The 11,612-nt window shown below is 42.6% G+C and overlaps 1 protein-coding gene and 1 long non-coding RNA gene across 6 annotated transcripts in view; one reads left to right on the top strand and one right to left on the bottom strand.

The window, feature by feature from the left end:
• The window catches only part of ZFAND3 (zinc finger AN1-type containing 3), a 281,458-nt gene that overhangs the window by 33,093 nt on the left and 236,753 nt on the right, over window positions 1-11,612 (bottom strand). The gene's annotated exons all lie outside the window — the stretch shown is intronic.
• Window positions 1-11,612, top strand: part of LOC135982670 (uncharacterized) — a 70,866-nt gene that overhangs the window by 30,744 nt on the left and 28,510 nt on the right. The gene's annotated exons all lie outside the window — the stretch shown is intronic.

Raw genomic sequence — 11,612 nt, 5'->3', positions numbered from 1 at the left:
GCCAACCTACTTAATACCAGTCATCCAGAGCCCTACAGTTCAATAATAGAAGGCAGTCCTTTTTTCAAAGGTGAAGAATGAAGCCTCTTCAGCACCCAGCCTTTTTCAATCTAGGGAGAGATTGGGAACCGAACTCTCATCTGGGGATGTGGTCTGAACATTAGAGAGAGTAGAAGAAAGTCTTGACTTCAGATACTGTCTCTGACACGGATACTTGATAACTTTGAACAGATCTCCTCTCTGCCTCAGTTTCCCTATCAGTAAAATGAGGATAAGAATTATCTCACAGGGACATTGTAAGTAGTGTTTCTAAAGGCCTTTGCAAGTGAAAAGTGCTGTATGGTGGTAAGTAGTAGTAGGCTGATACAATATGGCAGAACAGCAGCACACAGCTACCAGGTTGGCATAATCCACTGAGTTTGAAAAGTAGTATGATATAATGTATGCCAACAATATCCCTCCTGCATGACAGCTCAAAGGACATCATTCTGCCTCCCACAGAACACTTTGCTACTGCCTCTCCATAAGCAATCAGGACAGATTAAAACCACAATTATTTCAAGCTTCTAAAACAAGGGATCTCAAACTTCATTGCACTGTGACTCCCTTCTGACAACAAAAATTACTACACGACCCCAGGAGGGGGGACCAAAGCCTGAGCCCGCCTGAGACCTGCTGTCCCAGGTGTGGGGGCGGAGGGGGCAAAGCCCAAGCCCCACCACTCCAGACAGGGGGCCAAAATTGAAGCCCCACAGGCAGGGGTGCCTGGTAACCTGAATCCTGCCACCCAGGGGTGAAATGCTCGAACTTTGGCCCCAGGTGATGGGGCTTGGGCTTCAACCCTGGATCCAAGTAAGTCTAAGCCAGCCCTGGCGACCCCATTAAAATGGGGTCACAACCCACAGTTTAAGAACCACTTTTCTAAAACTACAGTAACTCCTCACTTAAAGTCGTCCTGGTTAACGTTGCTGATCAGTTAGGGAACATGCGCGTTTAAAGTTGTGCAATGCTCTATTATAATATTTGGCAGCCGCCTGCTTTGTCCACTGTTTGCAGGAAGAGCAGCCTGTTGCAGCTAGCTGGTGGGGGCTTGGAACCAGGGTGGACTGGCAGCCCCCCTAAGTTCCCTGTGCGGCAGCCGCCCAATTGCCGGCAGTTCAGCTGTCCCTCCCCCCCACGGCCATATGCTGCTCCTGCCCTCTGCCTTGGAGCTGCTCCCAGGAGCCTCCTGCTTGATGTGCAGGAGGGGAGCTAATGTCAGGGTGTCCCCCTCCCCCCTGCTCCTGTCCCGTGCTTATCCCTTCTCCATATAGAGCAGGGTGGGGACAGGAGGGAGGGAGAGAGCTTGCTGGCGAGCTGCTGTCTCAACTTCAAGGGGAAATGCGCATCTCTCTCCCTCTCCCACACACAGGGTGTATGTCTCTGTCTGCCTTGCTGTCTCCCCTCTCTCCATTCGTGCTGCCTTATAGAGTGTGAGGCTACATTAACAACAATGTGTTAACCCTTGAGGGCTCAACCAAATGCTAGTTCATCATTTAGCAGTAAGGCATTCCCCAGGAAATATCCCACCCTTTTCCACCCTCTAACTTCACCACCTCAACCAAGCTTCACAGTCATCATTGCTGTGTACAGTATTCAATTGTTGTTTAAAATTTATACTGTGTGTGTATAGAATAGTCTTTTGTCTGGTGAAAAAAATTTCCCTGGAACCTATCCCCCCTCATTTACATTAATTCTTATGAGGAAATTGGATTCGCTTAACATCGTTTCGCTTAAAGTCACATTTTTCAGGAACATAACTACAACGTTAAGCGAGGAGTTACTGTATATTACAAGACACCGCTATAGAGATGAAAGAACCAATAGACTACCTTTACATTAAGAAAACTGATACAAAAAAAATCTCATGAGGGATTTTTTTTTTTTGCAAAACTAACTTGAAGACAAGATGGATTTATTTTGGCTCGCAGTTTCAATGGCACCTGCTGTAGACTTTGCTATATTTCACATCCTTATCTTGTGCAGAGCATGTGTTCTCGGGATACCAGCAACAAAAATGGAGTTTCCTTTACTTTACTTATCTTATTTAACAAAACAGACAACGATTCAGCTAAATTAGGATATAAAACCTCTCTCCTCTATCCCTGTCCCCATTTATTCTCGACTGCTGATCCACAGCAGACATACGCAGAAAGTACCAAGCACTTCCAAGGTCAGATGGTAAAGATGGTTTAAGTAAGAATGCCCGTGGGTATCAGCTTAACAGGCTACTTGCCTGATTCTCTTGTGTACGTTATGGAGAAGGGAACATCTCCAACTGAGATTGGCATTTCCCTTCTCCATTTGTTGAAAATAGGACATCAGATTGCTGAACCAGTACCAATTGGATTGCATAGGAATATAGCAGTTGCCATATTGGATCAGAGCTGAGGTCCATCTAGTCCAGTATCCTGTCTCTGAAAGTGGCAAGCACCAGATGTTTTACAGAAAAGTGCAAGACCACGCAGTAAACAGATATGGTATAATCTGCCCACCATGAAGGTCTCATCTTTATCCCTGTTAGAAATTGCCTTAAACCCTGCAATATGAGGTTTCATATCCTTTCCACTTTTTTTTTTAAATCATCATTAGCTAACAAGTCTGGATATTCTTGCTATCCATATAAATGTCCAATCTTTCTTTGAATCTTGCTAAAACACTTGGCTTCAATGACATTCTGTGGCAGTGAGTTCCAGTGTCTATTTCCTTTTATCAGTTTTGAATTTGTCACGTTTCAGCTTCATTGACTGTCTCCTTGTTCTTGTGTTATGAAGCAGGGAAAACAAGCTTTCGCTCTATCTTCTCTAGACCATTGTTTTATGTAACTATCATGTCCTATCTTATTTTGTCTCCTTCTAAGGTAAACAATCCCATTATTTTCATGCTCTACATACCAGAGTTTTTCTAAGCCCCAATCATTCTCACCACTCTTTTCTGAGACCACTCTAATGCTGCAACATCCTTTCTGAGACAAGGTGAGCAGTAATTTACACAGTATCCAAGATAAAGGTATTCCATCAATATTGTCTCTATTATTCTCTGATTCAATCCTCATGCATCCTAACATTTAAAAAAAAAAAAAAAAAACTGCAACTGCACACAGACAAATTCATCAAACTGTCCACAAAAAGTATCCAGATGCTTTTCTTGAGTGGATTCTGTTAATTTAGAGTCTCACTATTCCAGTGGGGCAGTGAATGATCTTAACTATTTTCAGCTGTCTCTTATTGCCAGGGCTTTTGCTTTTTATAAATATGTGCAAGTGAGAGCAATGCCTTAAAAACCCATATGGAAAATTTACAGACTGTTCATACAGAATAGTGATAATGCCTACAACTGAATTAATAAATAAAAATCCCAGCATTAAAAAACCAATATCCAATACAGGACTTTTAACATTTTACTTAAGACAAGTTTTTATATTATTAGCTTTTCTTTTACATTATGCATTGGGCTTTTTAAATAGATAAAGGATAAAATTCTCAAAAGTGCCTGAGAATTTAAATGAGCCATGCATCATCCTATTGGAGCTAGGTTGTGTAACAACATAGTTCTGAAGAATTTTTCACTAGTTCACAGTTGTATTATTGCTTCTGTATTCTCTCCCGGCTTCACTAGCCTTGGGAATCAGGGTGTGCACTATGTAGTCAGTTGTGCGTGGGAGTGCCCATTCCAGACCCAGGCTCATCAACTTTGACAGCAATTACATTATTAATTTATGTGCACTGGGAGAGAAGGCCAATATGTTTATCTCTATTCTTATCCTTAAAACCAGTTCAGATTTAGAGATGAAACTGTCTCCTGAGAAACAGGAGCTCCCTCTTGGTTAGAAAGCAGAGTTAGATTAATGAGCTCTTGTGGTATATTTACTGTTAAGTTCATTACTGAAAGATACTGGATACAGGTTGTCTCTCCTAAAGGATATTAGTACAGAAATGCAGAAGTGCCTTTGCTAGCCCACTTTAGCTAACAAGCAAAATAACTTCTTGCTGGGGAAAAATATCTGTCAGCTAAGGATAGTTTAGCAAAAGCAGAGTCATACCAAAAATATGGCAAAATGAAAGATTTCAGCTCCGGGTGCCAGATCTCAATGTGCTACACTTCATGTCAGGAATAAGCTATGAACTGTGCTCTCTACACTACATTCATCTAATGCAGCATTGTGGAAAGATGTACTGAGGCATTAATACCTTATAGGTAGGACCCTACCAAATTCGTGGTCCAATTTGGTCAATTTTACGGTCATAGGATTTTAAAAATCATAAATTTCATAATTTCAGCTATTTAAATCTGAAATTTCAGTGTTGTAGTTGAAGGGAGTTGTGGGGAGGTTGCAAGGTTATTGTAGGAGGGGTTATTGTAGGAGGGGTTGCGGTACTGCTCCCCTTACTTCTGCGCTGCTGCTGGTGGCAGCGCTGCCTTCAGAGCTGGGCAGCTGGAGAGCGGTGGCTGCTGGCTGGGAGCCCAGCTCTGAAGGCAGAGCCACAGCCAGCAGCAGCACAGAAGTAAGGATAGGATGGTGTGGCATTGCCACTCTTATTTCTGCGCTGCTGCCTACAGAGCTGGGCCTTCAGTCAGCAGCCACCACTCTCCCACCACCGAGCTCTGAAGGCAGCAGTGCAGAAATAAGGGTGGCCTGGTATGGTATTGCCACCCTTATTTCTGTACTGCTGCTGGCGGGGTGCTGCCTTCAGAGCTTGGCACCTGGCCTACAGCCGCCGCTCTCCGGCTGCCCAGCTGTATGGGTGGCAATACTGCGACCCCCCTAAAATAACCTTGTGATCCCCCTGCAACTCCCTTTTGGGTCAGGACCCCAATTTGAGAAATGCTGGTCTCCTCTGTGAAATCTGTATAGCATGGAGTAAAAGCACACAAAAGGCCAGATTTCACGGTCCGTGACGTGTTTTTCATGGCCATTAATTTGGTAGGGCCCTACTTATAGGATCTTCTAAGTGCAGTAGAGAGCTATTCTCTGCAATCCATCATCAAAACGAGGCTTCTGCAACATTAATCAGAACTTCAATGGGACACTGGGAGCTAGGACTGCACCCAGTATAACATCTCTCTCTAGAGTACTCATGCCATTTCAAGTGACCTTGAAAATGGTGGAAGCATCATTCAAAGAAAGTCTGTAAGGCAACAAAGAACAGCTGTGAAGTCTGCCCTTCATTTTTCATCCTTCCTGAGGACTCTACTGGAGAAAGTACGTTTCAGATGAAGGTCACTAAAGCAGCACCTAAGATGGGAGAGCATATCAGACTTCTGTTCTCACTCTGTGTTAAAAAGTGATGGTGAAATGCTGCTGAGTCCCTATTAAGTAAGAAGCTGTTCATATTGCTAGACAGGAATATGGAACACCACCTATTGAGAGCTTCCACCAAAGTGCTAAAAAAAACCCCACAGTTAATTCTTCTTGATGTTTTGACTTCTGAGTTTTGAAAGCAGCTAGCTGCTAACATACCAGCAAAGTAATAGGTGTAGCATTAGAGAAAATTAAAATAAATGGCACAGTAATTCACTAGGGAAAAGTCAGGATGGAGTTTTGGAGGGCTCTTAATTCCCCCAAATGGCATCAATTCAGTTCAATTCCTTTTCTTGTCAGGATAACTCAGTGGAAGGAAATATGGTCCTGGAACATGGACCATATGCAGAGTAGGTGTTGTAGGTGTTATTGCAAGCCAGCAACTGAAACCTATAGCAAGGAGGACTGGGTATTCTCTTTGAGGTTTACAGTTCTGCCAAAAACCTAATCTTCCAGTAGTAGAGTCCATTGGAAAATTTCAAGAGTCCTATTCCTGATAAATATCTATATGACTATTTTAGTGACTAACTAGCGTGTTAAACAGAAAGGGAGAAAACATTTCCAAATGCTGATCCCCGTGTTTAAGAATCCAAAAACCTGTTATGACAAGACCCTTTTCTTTGGGATATGAGCATGTCTTGAGAAGCTAGCAAAAGAAAGAAAAATTGCTCAAGTACAAGTATCAACGAAGACTGTTCTTATTAAATATTTATGTAGTGCTGTAACTCTGAATGGTGATTTAGAGATATTGAAGACAATGCCCTATCTCAAAGATTAAGCCTAAATTATCAAAAAAGCAACTGCACGTTGACCTAACTACCCTGTAATAACTGCTCAACTTTCAGCACTTCTGAACTTTAGTTTTTGTAGGAATCAGAAATGTTCAGACTTACCCCAAAGTTTTCATAGCAAATGTGCCGGGTTGTAGACTCATCCACCGATGTTGAGACAAAATCCCAAACTCCACTTTAGTGGGGTTTTATTTTAGTATTTCCAAAGACCTCAATTCACACAATTGCAAAAACCTCATTACTGTAAGCTGACAAAGTACCTGACTGTAAAATGCTATAAAAATTGTAACAATATTTTCTGGGTCATAAATTTGAAAACATTAGTAATGTTCAGAGTTGGTTCACTAGTCCAAGCGAAAGTGAGCAATTCTCTCCTGAAATAATGGCTCAAACCTGTTAGTTTTCAAAGTTATGCACGGGGATTGTGGCCATGTGCACAAGCCATTCTGAAAGTTGACTCCTTCCCCCCCACCCCCCAAATATGTATGCAACATCAACCCTCCTGCAGCCTTTGAAGGGGAAGCTTCCCTGGGTAGGTAAATGGAAGCAATGCCAAGATTCACAGCCAAAGTCAGAGTGCTTGACATTTTAAATTCCGTCCTAGCTTCACACCAGTGCCGGCGTTTGTCAGCTTTATTCCTGAATGAAAAGGCACAAATTCAAAGCCACCAGAATTTGTAGCTCATGCCACTTCTGAATTTTAATTAGTAACACACTTGTTTCCTCACAGATACTCTCTTTGGACCCTCTTCAAAAGTGGTCTAATAAAGCCACAGACTTATTCCTGTGCAGAATTCTGCTCCATATGTTCTGGCTTCTTTCACCTCTCTTGCAAGAAATTTTACACTTTCCTGCTGATTTGAAATTCTAATCAACAGAGGTTCAAGCAGAACCTAAAAATACCTAGATGCCTTAGAGATGAAGGTACTACAAAAGTTACATACCAAAGTGCAGTATTGTCTAGGGGTGCATGTGTGTGTGTTTACTTAGAATTCTATATAAAGATTATGTGCAAGCATAAAATGTAGAAACAGAGGTTAAAACATCTGCAAAATGTAAACAGGCCAATACTTTTGAAGGACCAAAATTACAGACGTATACATATTGGCAGACAGTAAATTTGTGTGCATGTCCAGATCATAAGTACACAAAAAAAGTTTGCAAATCAAGAGTTGCTCCAGTGGGAAGGACTAAAGTTTATTCACGCACACAATCTTTGCTAAGGCATAAAAGAATGGATTTTCAAGCATGTTCTGCACTTGTAACAGGGGCCAGATTTTGAGACAGCTCCATTCCCATTTAGGTACCTAGAGATGAATGGGAACTGCTAGGTGCTGAGCTCTTGAAAACACGACACTTAAACGTTAGACCAGCTCCTTTTTTAACTTCTTCCCCCTCTTATCCCCAATTAGATTTATACAGAATAAGAGTTATTGTTCAGCCACAATAGGTCCGCTTGACTTAACTCAAAACCACACTCCATTACAGCTAAACCGCAGCAATTCTATCCCATGTAATCCCTAAAACTAATAAACAAGATAAACTATTGAAGGCACCTTTTCGCTTCCCACAACCATTGACTACCCTTCACAACTTCTCTTCCTTCCTCCTATTGGGGAGTGGGTGGGAGGGAGGATGGGAGCTTTAACATGTAAAATGTAGCATCATCTGATTATCCCATCCTTTCCCCAGCAAACTAGTATAGAAGATAGCCAAAAATATGTCTCCAGTACCACCTTTCTGTTCTCCTTCTGGACTCTAGAGCACAGCATGGACAGTACTTTCTGCTCTGGTGGATGGCCTCATGTCCATTTACAACGGAAAAAACATTCATCTTCATCCTTCTGGACTTCTTGGGCATTTGATACTATAAGCCACCAGATTCCAGTACAGTCTCCAAGAGGCTGGCAGGCATGAATTGAACTGAGATGTCTCAGTTTTCTTTTATCTTAGGGTTTTGTACTGGTGCTCATCAATGTAATGAACTTCTTTCTTGTAAAAACCAAAGATAGTCAATAGCAAAGTCTCTATTTGACTTATGTATTTCCTGGCTCTTCTCTTTTTGGATTACAGAAAACTGCTTGGAGTGACCATGTGTTTCCGGCTGACTGGGGGTGGTAATTGCTTTTGGGGAGTTTTTTACTTTGTTTTTTGGGGGCAGGGGAGGGGTTATTCTGGAAATGCTTTATCAAAGAAGGGTTTGAAGCACTTTCTAAAAATAAGACAGACCCTGAATTCTAATCTGTAGAAATTGGTTCACAGTCAGAGCCCCTCAATTGAGAAGCTTTATCCCAAAGCTCTCAGATAGCATGTTGTGAGTTTTGTGATTTGTGTTATTACAGAGGAGCACAACTTTCTTGGCAGTTCTTGGGTGGAGCTGAGATCTGATCCACTGATTTCTTTGAAGATTAGGACCAAGGCTTTAAATTGCATCAAAAATGGACTGGGAGCCAGTGTCAGGTCCAGAGGATGGGCTGTAAGTACTCATGTGAACCAAAACTATGCAGGAGGCAGGCAGCTGAATTTTGTACTGTCGGGGGCCTTTGTACAGTGTTCACATTCAGCTTCAGATATAGTGAATTATAGTAGTCAAGCCTTCAGGTGACTAATGCATGGATCACTGAGCCTGGTCCTCTCCTGGCAGGAAGGGGCAGAGTTTCCTAGCAAGCTGGAGGTAAAAAGTTTGAGTCAGATGGAACCTGATTATCCAAGCTAAGTGATAGTCAAATGATACCATGGGGCTTTGCACCACTTTGATGAATGTACATGGTATGCTTTCAATGGAAAGGATAGGGAGGTGCAGGAAGATAGTGCCTCAACTAGTTCTTCAAAGCTTTTCCCTCTGCTGACCAGCATCATTTCTGTGTTGCCTGGGTTGTGTTTGAGCTAGCTGCTGTTTCATCCAGGAACTGAGCCCTTGTAGAAATGGTTAAATAGTAGTAGTGGTAGCATCATTGGAGAATGAGGCCAGGTCTACACTAGGAGCTCTTTGCTGGTATAGTTATACCAGTATACTATACCAGGAAAAAAACAACAAGGAGTCTGGTGGCACCTTAAAGACTAACAGATTTATTTGGGCATAAGCTTTCGTGAGTAAAAACCTCACTTCTTCGGATGCATCCGAAGAAGTGAGGTTTTTACTCACGAAAGCTTATGCCCAAATAAATCTGTTAGTCTTTAAGGTGCCACCAGACTCCTTGTTGTTTTTGTAGATACAGACTAACACGGCTACCCCCTGATACTTTATACCAGGAAAGTGATCCTAGTGTGTATGCCAGCAAAACTGTGCTTTGTACCTGTATAATAAAACCATCCCCTCCTGGCGAAATAATCTATACTAGCAAAAGTGCTGCATCCATGTTAGGCGCTTCTGCCAGCATAGCTACATCATTCAGAGATCACACCTCATTACACCCCAACTGATATAGGTAGGCCAACAAAAGTTTGTAGAGTAGACCTGGCCTGAGATGTACAGTTGGGTGTCAGTATACTATTGGCATTGGAGCCCATGAATTCTCATTCTACCTCCAAATGGTCTCAGGTAAATATTGGAGAATCGGGGATAATGTGGATCCCTGCAAGATCCATAGGTGAGGGCCTTCAGAGAAGGGAAGTAGTTACCCATCATCACTCTGAGTTCTGCTAGAAAGGAGCATTTGGAACCATATGACCATAACATAATGTGTCTGAACCTATAGAGCAGTGGTTCTCAAACTGTGGGTCGGGACCCCAAAGTGAGTCGTGAACCCCCTTGAATGGGGTCGTCAGGGCTGGCTTAGACTCGCTGGGGCCTGGGGCTGAAGCCCAAGCCCTACTGCCCAGGGCCGAAGTCAAATCCTGAGGGCTTCAGCCCTGGGTGGTGGGGCTCCGGTTGCAGGCCCCCGGCCTGGGGCTAAAGCCCTTGAGCTTTGGCCCCCTTGCCCAGAGTAGTGGGGCTCAGGCTTTTGCCTCCCCACCCAGAGCAGTGGGGCTCGGGTGGGCTCAGGCTTCAGTCCCCCCTCTGGGGGTCATGAAGTAATTTTTGTTGTCAGACAGGGGTCACGGTGCAATGAAGTTTGAGAAGCCCCGCTATAGAGTCATTATGGACAGTTATACCTCCAACACAAGGGCCTTCAAGTTTTAGTTCTCTCCCCTGTACCATTCCATACCTATATGGAGCCATTGAGACAACATGGGCTTCACGGCTGAGGTTGTGAGGGAAGTTCCCAAACCTAAGCCATTCTTTTTAGGTGACAAATCTGAGGAACTCTTTCAGATTGAGGAGTCATTAGAGAAGGTTTTGGAACAAATTGATAAACTAAACAATAAGAAGTCACCAGGACCAGATGGTATTCACCCAAGATTTCTGAAGGAACTCACATGTGAAAATGCTGAACTACTAACTGTGGTTTGTAACCTATTGTTTAAATTAGCTTCTGTACCAAATGACTACAGGATAGCTAATGTGACGCCAATTTTTTAAAAAGGCTCCAGAGGTGATCCTGGCAATTACAGGCTGGTAAGCCTGACTTCAGTACCAGGCAAACTGTGGGAAACTATAGTAAAGAACAAAATTATCACATAGATGAAAATAATTTGTTGGGGGAAGAGTCAACATGGTTTTTGTAAAGGGAAATCATGCCTCACCAATCTACTAGAATTCTTTGAGGGGGTCAACAAGCATGTGGACAAGGGAGACCCTGTGGATATAGTGTACTTAGATTTTCAGAAAGGCTTTGACAAGGTCCCTCACCAAAGGCTCTTAAAGTAAACTGTCATGGAATAGAGGGAAGGTCCTCTCATGGACTGGCAACTGGTTAAAAGATAGGAAACAAAGGGTAGAAATAAATGGTCAGTTTTCAGAATGGAGAGCAGTAAATAGCGGTGTCCCCCCCCCCCAGGGGTCTATACTGGGACCAGTCCTATTCAACATATTCATAACTGATCTGGAAAAGGGGTAAACAATGAGGTGGCAAGATTTGCAAATGATACAAAACTACTCAAGATAGTTAAGTCCCAAGCAGACTGCGAAGAACTACAAAAGGATCTCACAGAACTGGGTGACTGGACAACAAAATGGCAGATGAAATTCAATGCTGATAAATGCATGTACATTGGAAGACATAATCCCAACTATACATATAAAATGATGGGGTCTAAATTAGCTGTTACCACTCAAGAAAGATCTTAGAGTCATTGTGGATAGTTCTCTGAAAACATCCACTCAGTGTGCAGCGGCAGTCAAAAAAAACTAACGTTGGGAATCATTAAGAAAGGGATAGATAATAAAAAGACAGAAAATATCATATTGCCTCTATATAAATCCATGGTATGCCCACATCTTGAATACTGCGTGCAGATGTCGTCTCTCCATCTCAAAAAGAAATATATTGGAATTGGAAAAGGTTCAGAAAAGGGCAACAAAAAATATTAGGGGTATGGAACGGCTTCTAAATGAGGAGTGATTAATAAGACTGGGACGTTTCAGCTTGGAAAAGAGA

This window comes from Chrysemys picta, chromosome 3 (genome assembly GCF_011386835.1).
Source record: "Chrysemys picta bellii isolate R12L10 chromosome 3, ASM1138683v2, whole genome shotgun sequence".
Classification (NCBI taxonomy): Eukaryota; Metazoa; Chordata; order Testudines; family Emydidae; genus Chrysemys; species Chrysemys picta.
Note: the sequence above shows the minus strand (reverse complement) of the source record. Positions and strands in the feature narration are given on the sequence as shown.